The sequence below is a fragment of the Mesoplodon mirus genome, assembly GCF_964341445.2.
Source record: "Mesoplodon mirus genome assembly, chromosome: 1".
NCBI lineage: Eukaryota > Metazoa > Chordata > Mammalia > Artiodactyla > Ziphiidae > Mesoplodon > Mesoplodon mirus.
In genome coordinates this window covers 227,520,534-227,532,882 of record NC_138976.1, presented here as the reverse complement: position 1 = coordinate 227,532,882, position 12,349 = coordinate 227,520,534, and positions in this window count along the sequence as shown.

The window sequence follows — 12,349 nt, the reverse complement described above, 5'->3', positions numbered from 1 at the left end:
ATAATGAAGCTTATTAAGTCACATTACTCGCCCTAAAAATTCTTCTTCATAATATAATACTTAAGAGAAAGAGAGAGAGAGAGAGAAGTTCACAATGTAGTCAAATTTTCTAATCTTTTCCTTCGCGATTTGCGATTTTTGTATTTTAATGAAGAAATTCTTCCAAGGTCATAAGGATAATCTCTCCATCTGCTTCCAAAATGCTTAAGGTTCTGCCTTTCACACATAAGCCCTTGATTCACTCGGGTTTCTGTTTTTGTTTTTAATGTTGTGAAACAGAGATTCACTTTCATTCTTTTTCTACATGGAAAAATCAATTATCCCTAGTCATTCTAGTTGAGGGAAAATGAGTGGGAAAGTAAAATGACCACTGTGGCCAGATTAAGACAATTCAGTACCAATATCTGGATTCCAACCTCAGTGAAGCATGGAGAACACTGGTGCTGTAACCCTGGCAGAGACACAGGCTGCTCAGAATGATCGCCTTGACTCAGAACTTGCGGTTTTAGCCTTTCCAGCACCCTCACACATAATAAAGCTTCTTTATTTGGAGCTTCACTAATTCAGAATTGTTAGCATTCAGTTACTCTGTTGAAGTTTAACTCTACCAAGAATAATGACAGAGATTGCAAACATCTTAGGAGTATAAAGGGGGATGTTCACAAGAAAGAAAACTATCTTCAAGGACTTCAAAGAACTTGTTTGTTTAGAATGTTATGCTTAAATATATGTTTAAGTCAGTCCACCTCTTAGGAACTTCTACTAAGCAATCATCATGTTTTTACACATTGATAGGAAGAAATAATAGTTTTTAGGCTAATTTGAAGTAGCTTTTTTCCCAGAGTCATATCATCTTTTTAAATAGAAGCAAATACACTGCAATACTGTTTAATGAGTTTAAAAAAATGGAAAATAATCCTTTAGTTACACTGGTAATCACATGTTTTACTCAAAGGAATTAATTTTGAAGACAATTAGGATGAAACAGAAGTGTCAAAACTTGTCAAATTGTGTAATTTACTAATCATTGACCCATATTAGTTTTATTGATTTTATTTTATGTGCTATGTGGTTGAATTATCTAATGTGTAACAAATTACCCTGTGGCAGAGTAGCACAAAGCAACAAACATTTGTTGTCTCGTATGGTTCCTGAGATTTAGGACTCTGGATGGCACCCTTGGGTACTGGCTCAGCTACCACTTGAATTGCCATCACGGAAGGCTCAGCTGTGGGAAGATCCCCTTCCAAGCTTGCTTACCTGTTCGTTGGCAGGCCTGGGCTCTCGCTGGCTGTGGGTCTCAGTTCCTTGTCACAGGGGACCCTCCAGAGCTGCCTGAGTGTCCTCTTGCGAGATGACCTACTTCCCCAGAACGAGGGAGCCAAAAGAGGAGTGTGAGCTAAATCCCGAGGACATGCCATCCCTCTTGCTGTTCTAGGGCCACACAGACCAACCCTGCTACAAAGTAAGAGGGGATTACATGGTGGGGGGTGAACTAGGAGGCGGGAAAGATTGGAAGCCATTCTGATGGCTTTGCTGTTACACTGTGTTATTTTTAAAAAGAATACAGAAAAAAAAGGGAAAAAACACAAATATAGGGAGCAGGAGATGTCCATTCAAATAGAAGGCTCAGAAATATCCCCATATATATATAAAAACAGAGTACACACAAGAGTGGCATTTATAGGGACTTCCCTGGGCTAGTGGTTAGGATTCCGGGCTTTCACTGCAGTGGCCCAGGTTCAATCCCTAGTCGGGAAAGATGCTGCAAGGCACGTGGTATGACCAAAAAAAAAAAAAAAAAAAAATCTCCGAGGAAAAGAGTGGCATTTATATATACTTCTGGGTATTCTATTATGCTTCTTACATGCTTTGGGGTCTTCTATTTCAATCCATTGGTCTATTGTGGCATCATCATTATTCTGGTTTTGATTACCAGACCTTTATAACATATTGCAATATCTGTTAGGGAAAAAAAACACAAAAGAAAATATTAAACAAAAACAAAACTACAATTTTTTAAAAACTGGCTTTTATTTTTATGCTGAAATAATTGAGCTTATCTTCCTCCCCTTACAGATTCATTAATGTCAAAGAAGTAGCTATCAACAATTTATGTAAAACAGGAAATAATTTTAACAACTTGGGAAAGGAATGCAGGATAATGAAGCTACATAGTCATAGGGGAAATGTGGAGGGGACATGTGAACAATTGGTTCCCAAGGGGAAGGCAGCAGCTACATGTCTGGGGAAAGGTGACACAGACATGTAGACCCTGGAAGAAAAAAATGGATGATCGCCAAGGTATTCAACTGTAGCTGAACCTTAATATATTGGCTTAGTAACTTTTTGTTGTGTGGGTTTTATTTTTTTTAATATTTATATATTTGGCTGTGCCAGGTCTTAGTTGCGGCACGCGGGATCTAGTTCCCTGACCAGGGATCCAACCTGGGCCCCCCAGCAGTGGGAGCATGGAGTCTTAACCACAGGACCACCAGGGAAGTCCCCTGTCTGTGGTTCTGATTTTGCTATTTCCATGTCCACACAGAGTAATGTGGCATGAGCGGCCAACTGTAAATCAAGGATACTTGCTTTCTCATTCTCCTGGCCACCATCTCCCTTTACACCTGTGTTATTCGTCGTGTAATAACTTCTATGACAACCCCAAGCCTCGGGGGTATAATGCAGCGGAGGCTAAGTTCTTGCTTGGTCACAGTCCGGTACGAGTGCAGTAGGAAGAAGCGGGGGACTTTTCCACACATGCCCTCACAGGGACTCTTCCAGCCCATTGACCTTGTCTTCCCCTGACTTCTGTGCACCTGATGACGGGCAGAGAAAAAGACAGAACTTGGAGGACTGTGTACGCTGATGATCAGGGGCCAGGCCTGCAACTGGCGTACGGAATTTCCATTGGCCAGAATGCAGTCACGTGACCCCTGTACGAGGGTCTGGGAAATGCGCTAAGGCTGTGCTTCCGGAAGAACCCGGAGGAGTTTGGGGAACACACAGTGGTCCCTGCATAGCATCCCCACTGCCCTCCTGGGGCATGAGGCTGTGTGCTCTGCTGAAACCCCGCCTGCAAAACTCTAGCATTCTGGCCTTCAATCTTTCATTTTCTTGTACTTTATGCTTTGAAACAGCTATTCTTCGAATTTGTAGAAATAAGAAGGAACTTTACTACCCAATGAGTTTTGTTGTTGTTGTTTTAATTTATTTATTTATGGCTGTGTTGGGTCTCCGTTTCTGTGCGAGGGCTTTCTCTAGTTGTGGCAGGCGGGGGCCACTCTTCATCGTGGTGCGCGGGCCTCTCACTATCGCGGCCTCTCGCTGCGGAGCACAGGCTCCAGACGCGTAGGCTCAGTAGTTGTGGCTCACGGGCCTAGTTGCTCCGCGGCACGTGGGATCTTCCCAGACCAGCGCTCGAACCCGTGTCCCCTGCATTAGCAGGCAGACTCCCAACCACTGCGCCACCAGGGAAGCCCCCAATGAGTTTTTTAAAATTCGTATTGGAGTATAGTTGCTATACAATGTTGTGTTAGTTTCTGCTGTAAAGTGAATCAGCTGTACATATACATACATCCCCTTTTTTAGATTTCCTTCCCATTTAGGTCACCACAGAGCACTGAGTAGAGCTCCCTGTGCTCTACAGTACGTTCTCATTAGTTATCTATTTTATACATAGTATCAATAGTGTGTCTATGTCAATCCCAACCTCCCAATTCCTCGCACCCCCTCATCCCCCCTTGGTTTGAGCTGGGTGGTAGACGGTAGGTCTAAATGAAGGCAGGGGACTAGTCTGGAGCTGCTGCGAGTGGTTGGGTGAGGTTGTGCTTCTCTGAAACCACAGGGCTCATACTGCAGGGGATCAGTAAGTGCAGGTTGATGGAAACTCTAAGTGGTAAAGGTCCTCTTTTAACTCAGTGCTGCTGAAGTATGAGAATGCAGATTTTAAATGATGGACAGTTGTTTTAAATGCCTGCTTGTATGCAGGTGTGAATTCTTATTCCCAGCACCTTCTCTCCATGCAATCAACATTTTAAAAAACCTTTGAAGTAAAACAATCTGCACTTTAAAATTTCCATATATAATACAATGAATTCAATAAACTGTCACTTGAGACTGAAGAAAAGAGAAAGGTAATGAAAAATTCTGATTTCTAATGCTGAGATTTCAAAATTAAAGAAGCAAAATAAAATTTAAAACCTCAGATGCAACAGATTTGAACTATTGATATTTTCCCCCTTGATTGATTTGCTTTTGTTATTAAGCATTAAATGACTCATGAAATCAGACATCATATACTCCTTCGCAATCATTTATTTAACTGACCTATTTCTAGGCAAGAGACACAGTTCAAGTCGCTTGGTAGACTTCACAAGAGGAACTGGTGATTGAAATTTTATTTAATGTTGAATTAAGGAATTGTAATAAATTATTTTCTCTTGCTAACACATCTGATTTAAGATTTTCTCAATCCTTAGCTTAAGCAATTGAGGATTTTCCTTAGATTGCATTGATGGATTATTAACCTCCTGTTTTCTCAACTTTGGTTAAAAATAATTCTAGTTTGTTGCACAATTCTAGTTCTAGTTTACTTTTTCTCTTTTCTGGGCGCCCAGATTGCTGCTCCCCAAATTTTTGGTTTCAATTTTTTTCTTTTCTTATCATACATTATCCGTAAAGAGCTTCATGGGTAGCTATGCTCATTAGCATCCCGTTCCTTCCTTCCTTCCTTCCTCGCTCCCTCCCTCCTTCTCTCTCTCTCTCCCTCCTTTCCTTTCCTTTCTTTCCTTTTGAACATAAGGCATCAACTAGAGTGAATCATGGCAGTGAAACTCTTGATAAGTTCATGATGTCAGCCATTATGGCGTAACACTGAATGACAGGTACCCAGAAAAAGAGTATTTTCACACAATGCTAATAGTAAAAAGGGATATTTGGAAATAGTTATAAGATAGAACGTTAAATTTTTAATTAAAGGTAGTAGTGAGAAGAACGGCCAAGCAAAAGAGACACTTTCTATAACCATTCATCATTCCATTTGGATTTCCCAGGCTGTAAGCTCCCTAAGAGCAGGACTGTGTGTCCTCAGCCTGGCACAGTCACTCAATGTGTGCTGCATGAATGTGTCAATGAAATCATATGTGAACGGTGAGGCTTATGATATACCCTCGAACGTTTCAAATACAACCAGAATCCTTTCCATGTTGAGATATGAAAATTTGTGCATAGTGTGTAAGACAAAAGTTATACAAATGCTTTTAGTACTGTGAATAGATTATCTTTTTTAAAAAAGAAAGCAAACTGGACAGTCATAAGTATTTCCAGGGTCTAGTGCACTGGTTGATGTTCTTTGATCCGTGCTGATGGAAAACTGTCAAATCACATTGAAAATGTCTCCTTGTGATGACAACAGTTTCATTTCTGGAGTCAGTTTGCTACCTGCTCCTTTTTTTTTTTTTTTTTTTTTTTTTTTTGCGGTACGCGGGCCTCTCACTGTTGTGGCCTCTCCCGTTGCGGAGCGCAGGCTCCAGATGCGCAGGCTCAGCGGCCATGGCTCACAGGCCCAGCCGCTCCGCGGCATGTGGGATCTTCCCAGACCGGGGCACGAACCCGTGTCCCCTGCATCGGCAGGCGGACTCTCAACCACTGCGCCACCAGGGAAGCCCCCTGCTCCTTTTTTGATTTAGAAAAGTTTAAAAGAAAACAAAAATGTGTTGGATTTCAACCATCTTACTAAAAATTGTGTCAACCAAAGAACAATGCAGGAACACCACTGCTCTCGTTCACCTTCCACAGGTTCACGAAGTCATCCCCGTTACTATAGCTCCTTTTCTAGAGCACAACCCACGGTGATGCATTGTCCCAATATCTGTAGCTCCCACCCATTTGTAAGCTCCCCAGAGGCCAGGAGCAAGGTCCTCAATTCGAGTCCCTGGTGTAACGCCTGGCATATGGTATACACTCATATTTTTAAGCAAAAAGTAATTTGGTGGCGTAAAATTGAAATTTGTTCTTAATCTTTTTTTAAAAAGAAAACCCCCCAATTCTCTTACTCTTGGAAGTAATCCTGAGATCAACTTGGTTATTTGTTAAAATGTTAAGTGGTCTGCCTAATAGCTGTTTGCAGACGGGCCCATCTGTTGCATTTTATTTTGTCCTGTCTTCCCATCAGATTGCTGTCAGTGAGGTGCTTGTAAGCACTGCTCTGAATGTAATGGGTAAGCGGACACCAGGACATATTTACTTGCTCCTTGAGTCTGAATAGCGCCTAGTACAAGTAGGATGTGCCCTTGAATGCAGCAGCTATTCAGCAGACAGAAATTGTCTGAACTGAGGAAGAGCGCTGGCTTCGCTTCCTTCGGTCTACTTTTAGGAAAATAAATACATGTGCGTTCTTAACATTATCTGGTAAAATGGGAGGCGAGGGACTCTAAGCTGAGCCATCCAGGCTCTCTGTTGCTCTCAATCCACACCCACTGTGGTCTGTTTTCCTCCCTTTCTTGTTGTCCTTAAGATCATTTCTAAAATCCTTGGTTTAGCCATGGTGCACCATGGATCACTCACGCCAGCCGTAGGACTGCTTTCTGTTCTTTTATCTCCCTCAGCCACCTCCTTGGCGGGGTAACACCTACTCCTGCATCAGTCTGCTCTTCAAGGAGCCCCTCTGTGATCCACCGGACTAGGTAGCATGAGGTGCCTCCGTTGCCTCGTGGACTGAATCTGAAGTGGGTCTCATCATAACATACCTTACATAACTTACTGTCCACCTTCCTTCTGGGCCTCTAAGCTCTGTGAAAGCAGGGGATTTTCCCGGCTCATCCAGCACTGTGTCTCCAGTGCCCATGCTCAGTTTACAAACGCTTAATTAAATTGAACAGATGATTCATGTCTTCAACTTGATATAGGAGTTTCCACCGAGTAAAGGAAACCTTAGACTGGGAGTTTGTAGAAATGGGTTCCAATCTTATTCGCAGCACGGTGTGTTCTAAGGCCAGTTTCTTTGACCCTCTTCCAACAAAGCAAGTAAAATAGTTTAATTTAGGTTGCCCCATCACAGTTTGTGAAGCTGAGACACTCCTGCACTATGATAAAATCAGCAGAGGTACTGTGGTCCCCTGATGATGACCGTTATGCATGCAACGTGGCTGTAAAGACCAGCAATCAAACAACAGTCCTCCTGTCGGGGCAGGGCAAGGGCTGTCCTCGAGGCACAGCGGGGACTGTCCTACAGCTCTGTCTCTGGTCCGCACAGCCTGGACTCCTCCAGCTACTGACCAGAGTGGGTATCTGTCTGCTGTTTCCCCAGAGTCCACGCAAGACAGAATCATTTCTATTACTTTATTTGTGAACTCTACCCATTAGTGCTCAGTGCCAGGACAACCGCAATGTACCTTTGTGGGTCTCTGTGATTCCCATTTAAAGCCTAATGAGGTCAGTCATAAGTGAAGCCAAATTTACCACTTATTATTTATCATTTGTATCCAACTTCCAAAAAGAGGAGAACAGGCTGTTTAAATCATACCCTAAGAACAGGAAAGATCAGGGTAACTGGAGTGGTGGATAGTAGGGGTTAGGGCTCAAGCAGGTGACACATGGGGTAAATGGGACACTGACTACAGGCCCTCGATCAGGAGTGTTTCATCCCTCTGTTTTCTTGCTCCTTCTCTTGGAGATGTAAGAATATTTCTTTTTAGACGTCAAAAGAAGAAACAAAAGACCTCCTAGTTCCTGACCTGTAGGTTGATGCAGAAGAACTGGTGTTTCTTCTTAGGTTTCCTCCTTTCCAATTACTCACGTCTTGGTTCAATAATTAAAATACACCCGCTGGATGAATCACATGGTGGGATGATATATGTAATAGAAACTCAGCCACACTTAACTGGTAAGAATAACAAACAGCTCAGCCAACGTGTACTGTGGTCCTCGGTACTCAGGAAAAGGCTTGTTCTCAAAGTCTGTGCCCCACAATGAGCGTGAATGTTCATCAATTAGCTCCTGTCCTCCGAGACCCTCCAGTCTCTGTAGATGGGATTTGTGCTGAAGCTTTTTGTCTTCCTTTTAAAACGCAGGAAAAGAAAATCTTGTAGGTTTTTTACCATAACCTACCTAATGTGACCTATTAAGTCATCCCCTTGGCTGTGGATCTCCGTTTTATTTTGCTGACTTCACCCTGTTTTCCTGGTTCCCACTTCTTTCTTAACACTTGGTTTTTAAAAAGTGAAAAACTTAATAACCAGAAAGCCAGGAACAACCAAGAAACCACACCATTATTTTTAGGCAACACATAAATCATCCCGAAAAAGGTCTCTATCCTGAGGATTTCCCCAGATGTACATTCTACAATTCCCTCTGTATTTTTAGTTCAAGAGTCACAAAACCCAAAGTTTGTATTCTTTGTCATTCAGAAAAGAAACTTGCACCCAAAGTATGAAATTAATGGCCAGCTTTTGCTGTTGTTGCCATTTATCATCTCTGGGAGCAGGATTATGATCTTGAGAAACAGTAGCTACCTCTCTATTTGACTCACGTGAGCTACGTGCAAACCAAAGAATTGTGGTCTTTAAAAAATGTTCCAGGGCTTCCCTGGTGGCGCAGTGGTTGAGAGTCCACCTGCCAATGCAGGGGACACGGGTTCGTGCCCCGGTCCGGGAGGATCCCACATGCCGCGGAGCGGCTGGGCCCGTGAGCCATGGCCGCTGAGCCTGCGTGCTCGGAGCCTGTGCTCCACAACGGGAGAGACCACGGCAGTGAGAGGCCCACGTACCGCAAAAAAACAAAAAATAGTACCTATTAAACATTCACTTTATGTTCACCTATACATGAACATAAATCACAAAATTAGAGCATAATTCATAAAACTAGATATTCTGTCAGGTGGGCAAAACCTGTATTGTTCATGGAAGCTTGAACCTAAACATTATAGAAGCTTGAACCTAAAACATTAAGTAGATAAATAAGCCATATAATAGGTCAGTTATTTCTAAAGGGTAGTAAAGTTGGGGTTAAAAGAGATGATTAAGTAGAATGTGAATTTTTAAAATTTTGATAATTATGCATTAATTTTAATAAGTGTTGAAAAATTAATACCACAGTCCTGTGATTTTATTAGTATCATTGTTTAGTACAAAGCTAAACTTAACTTTATAAAAGTATATAATTTTTTTTTTTTTTTTTTTTTTCTTTTTGCGGTATGCGGGCCTCTCACTGTTGTGGCCTCTCCCGTTGCGGAGCACAGGCTCCGGACGCGCAGGCCCAGCGGCCATGGCTCACGGGCCCAGCCGCTCCGCGGCATGTGGGATCCTCCCAGACCGGGGCACGAACCCGTATCCCCTGCATCGGCAGGCGGACTCTCAACCACTGCGCCACCAGGGAGGCCCAAAAGTATATAATTTTAATGAGAAATATTAAGCAATAATATGTGTACTACTCTAGGTGTAACTAAAAATGGCATGAACAGTACCAAGATGAAGAAAGTTCAGGAAACACTAACACAGGTAACTCACTAGTATTGGTACCACATCTACTACATGACTTAAGTGTTACAAAACTGAAATCAGATTATCACAGAAAGTGTGGTGATTTGGCTCACCTGTTACCACATTTACATAGCATCATTAGGGAAATAACAGTTCCTTAACATTTTGTTCTTAGGCTTTTTCTATTTAATTACTCTATTCAGTCAATGAATATGGTGAATCTTTGAATACGTATTAAGCATCTACTATGTACAAGGCCTCTTATGGGTAATTTCCAGGCATATAGAAATCTTTTAAAGACACACCACTTTCTTGCTTTAAAATTTTTTTGATAAGGTTTATTTTGAAAAGTAACACTTTCATAATCAATAATTTAGATAAGAAAGAGGAATATTGAGAAGATTCCGAACAATCCCACTATTTAAACAGAGGTCAAAACGTTAGTGGGTTATTTCCTTATAGGCTTTTTTAAATGAAAATATATTATTTATTTTATTAACGAGTTAAAACCAGAATGCACTTACTTTTGTATCATATTTTCCCCCACTTACTGTTTCCATTTTCCCATGCTACTAAATATTTTCTAAAACATGATTTGAAGGACCGAATACACCATTGAACTATTCACCTACCAATACATGTGGCTGAGTTCTAGCCAATAAAAGTGATCAGAAGGAATGTTCACCGGTCCAGGCCTGGCTCTTAAGACACATCATAGGGGATCCTGCACCTACTCTTTTTTTCCCTAAATTGCCAGCTAGATGCAAAGAATCCAGTGGAGGGCTTGGGTTCCTCAGGGGATGGGAGGTCCACTGAATGGGAAAAGCCTGGATCCCTAACCAGCTGGGAGGGGCGGAGTCCCTTCCCTCCCCCCAACCTGCAAAGAGGATGGGACTGTGATGTGATACATTTTCATTGTATGAAGCCCCTGAAGTTGTGGGGTTGTTTGTCATAGCAATCAGTCTACCCTCATTCATTGATGTTCTTCCTCAAAGCCTTAAAATCTTCCAAACTCCTGTTCCCTGGTTTGGCAGAACCTTTTCTATGGGCCTTATTTTGACTTTTTCAGTTTGCTTAATCTCAGCTGAAGTCATTTATCTGGTCGTCGACTGGATGCGCGAATGTACTTTATTTCACTTACTGCCACTTCTCAAACCTAAGCAGAACAGGTTGCTGCGCATGATTTTGCCCTAGAAGGCAAATGTTCTACCGAGGACTTATTTAAGAAGGTCCTGCAGGATCTTCTCCTTCTCCACCATCCACCTCGTTTTCTAACACTCTGTACCAAAAAGTTCACGGAACCTACAGTCTTTAGGATGTACTTAGCATAAGTATGCTTCAGTATCTCATTTGAGGCCATTATACTTCCAGGAAACAATGTAAGGTGAACCACTAGAGGTTTTTGCTCCAGGGGTGATATCATTGAACTTATATTTTAGAACAATAATAGTAGTGGTAGGTAGAATGGTTTTAAGAAATAGGAGATTAAATGATGGGAACATGGTAAAGAAACTGCAAAGAAATGTGAATCATAGCAGTGGGAACAGATGCAAAAGGAAACATCGGTGATGGGGTGGTCCTGACTTGTTAATGATGAAATCCGGAAGGAAAAGTGGAAGAAACTATAAAAGATGTCTTAGAAATTTCTTTTTTAAGTGTCAATGGCTAAATCAGGAGCCTAGGAAGAATAGATGATTTGGTGGGAAAATAAATGAATTCCACTTAACGGAGCTGAAACCTTGTGAATGGGTCAATCCACACAAAGATTCAAAACTGAGGAAAAGAAAAAGAACTAGAACTGAATTCTAAACAATGCTGTCTTTTTAGATAGCAGAACTTGTGATGAGACTGACAGTGAGTGGCCCGAGAGACAGAAAAACAACCAAGCGCCCAGAAGCCAAGGGATGAGAACATTTCAGTAACAGTTCTACTGTACTGTTTAACCCGTCCATTAACTTAGTATTTTTTTATTTCTGGAAATTAGGTCTTTTCTCAATTTTACTCATATTTTCAGAGCTCTCTTTTCACTTCTTGAAGTGTATTAAATGTGATTATATTCTGTGTCTGGTAATTCTAACTGCTAAATTTTTCAGGCAGCCTATTTTGTAGAATATTATTTCCCACCCAGGGCTTTGGGAGTTTAGTTATTTTCAACCGTGAGTGACTGATCTTCTTAGGGACACAGGAACAGGACATTTTTCAAATCCTGAGGTGAAGAGAGTTCTTTCAAAAAGGATTCACATTTGCAGTTCAGATGCCTTGTGACACCATTAGTCTGGGGCCACTTTAAGTTCTTGGTCTGAGGTTTTTCTAGGCATCCAGGTTGTGTGAATTCTGACTGCAAACCAGGGTCAGGGCCACATTATGATGACTAGTTTCCTAGTTGGATGGTGTGGGGTATGTGTAGAGAGACATATCTCTTCAGGGTGAGGGGAATGGGTTAACTCACTTCTCTCTCACCTTGGGGATGGAACCCTTCAGCAATCCTAGTTTTTGAGGTCCTATTAGGCTTTCCACTTTGGGGTGGACCCTGAATTTGTTTTCTGTTCCTAAATCCTTGAACTCAGGATGTAAAAGATACTCAGGCACCCTAGGTTTGGCCAAAGTCCTAAGGCAAAAGCCAGCTTCCACACTCAGCTTACCTTGTCTGTTCAGTCTTTGACCTTAGTACTTATTTTCTTGTTACCCATGGACGCATTTAGAAAGATTGCAGAGGTATTTCACCTGGCACTTCCAGTTGTTTTCATCAGCTCAGTTGGCCCCACACCTAAACTGCCACTGTTACTTGGGAGAGTCTATCTCCAAGTACAGGTAGTCCCACTTGGGAATATGCTGTACACAAGAAAACCTAAACCAAATTGCCGAGTAAT